Raw genomic sequence first — 1669 nt, forward strand, 5'->3', positions numbered from 1 at the left:
ATCACAGTATTGTTCAGAAGATTTCTTTATTGTAAAATTTTAAAAGATGACTCTTTCAGACACTGTGTGGAAATATGGCTTCAACTTTTTTCAGGAGGTTTAAGTGGTTCAGTTTATGACATGAATGTAGAAAATGGTTGTATTTCATAATTTTTCAAAAACAGGAACAGACTATTGACCTCGACGTGATTTGAACATGCAACCTTCTGATCTGGAGTCAGACACGCTACCGATGCGCCACGAGATTTCTTTTTTGTAAAATTTTAAAAGATGACTCTTTCAGACACTGTGCGGAAATATGGCTTCAACTTTTTTTCAGGAGGTTTAAGTGGTTCCGTTGATGATATGAATGTAGAAAATGGTTGTATTTCCTAATTTTTCAAAAAAAGGAACAGACTATTAACCCCCTCGTGATTTGAACACGAAACCTTCCAATCTGGAGTAAGACGTGCTGCCGTTGCGCCACAAGGTCAGCTGAAAAGTAAGTGTTTGACAAGATTAAATCTGAATATTATTTGATTCTTTACCATTAGATGTTCCAGAAAGTAACTACTTTTACGCATCATCATAAAACGACATAAACAAGGATGATTGAGCATCTTAATCTTAATATTCAGGAATTTCCAGTTTAAGATCGAAATCTAGAAATTATCATCTTTGTGATTCCATGAGTCAGGTACACGAATGTTACACCAAAAGATAGTTAGAAACAAATCTCAGTTTATTTTTGCCACGAACATTTCATTTAGAAAAATGCTTGTTTCATAAAGATTGGAAAATTTTTATATATCATTTGTATAGACTTTTTTATTCTTTTAGCCATACTCCAAAACTACAAAAACAAAAATGAGTTAACATATTGCTATTAGGAAGAAAGGTTTACATTTCACATTCAGAATCTAGTTGAGGACCATGTTTCTTCATATATACAAAGACCAAATTGTTGGTGATGTCGAGGTGATTTTAAGTTATAATGGTCAGATCTGGATTCCCAAAAATTCTCGTCATCACAGTATTGTTCAGAAGATTTTTTTCTTGTAAAATTTTAAAAGATGACTCTTTCAGACACTGTGTGGAAATATGGCTTCAACTTTTTTCAGGAGGTTTAAGTGGTTCCATTGATGACATGAATGTAGAAAATGGTTGTATTTCCTAATTTTTCAAAAACAGGAACAGACTATTAACCCCGACGTGATTTGAACACGCAACCCTCTGATCTGGAGTCAGCCGCGCTACCATTGCGCCACGAGGTCAGCTGAAAGATAAGAGTTTGACAAGATTAAATCTGAATATTATTTGATTCTTTACCAGTAGATGTTGCAGAAAGTAACTACTTTTACGCACCATCATAAAACGACATAAACAAGGATGATTGAGCATCTTAATCTTAATATGCAGGGATTTCCAGTTTAAGATCGAAATCTAGAAATGATCATCCTTGTGATTCCATGAGTCAGGCACACGAATGTTACATCAAAAGATAAAGTTAGAAACATATCTCAGTTTATTTTTGCCAGGAACATTTCATTTAGAAAAATACTTGTTTCATAAAGATTGGAAAATTTTTATATATCATTTGTATAGACTTTTTTATTCTTTTAGCCATACTCCAAAACTACAAAAACAAGAATGAGTTAACATATTGCTATTAGGAAGAAAGGTTTACATT

The 1669-nt window shown here is 33.0% G+C and overlaps 1 non-coding gene across 1 annotated transcript; it reads right to left on the bottom strand.

The window, feature by feature from the left end:
• Positions 1 to 1181: 1181 nt before the first annotated feature.
• On the bottom strand, positions 1182 to 1253 carry TRNAW-CCA (transfer RNA tryptophan (anticodon CCA)). Its single transcript has one exon. It is a non-coding gene; the product is annotated as a tRNA-Trp (tRNA).
• Positions 1254 to 1669: the final 416 nt, after the last annotated feature.

This window comes from Anomaloglossus baeobatrachus, chromosome 4 (assembly GCF_048569485.1).
Source record: "Anomaloglossus baeobatrachus isolate aAnoBae1 chromosome 4, aAnoBae1.hap1, whole genome shotgun sequence".
NCBI lineage: Eukaryota > Metazoa > Chordata > Amphibia > Anura > Aromobatidae > Anomaloglossus > Anomaloglossus baeobatrachus.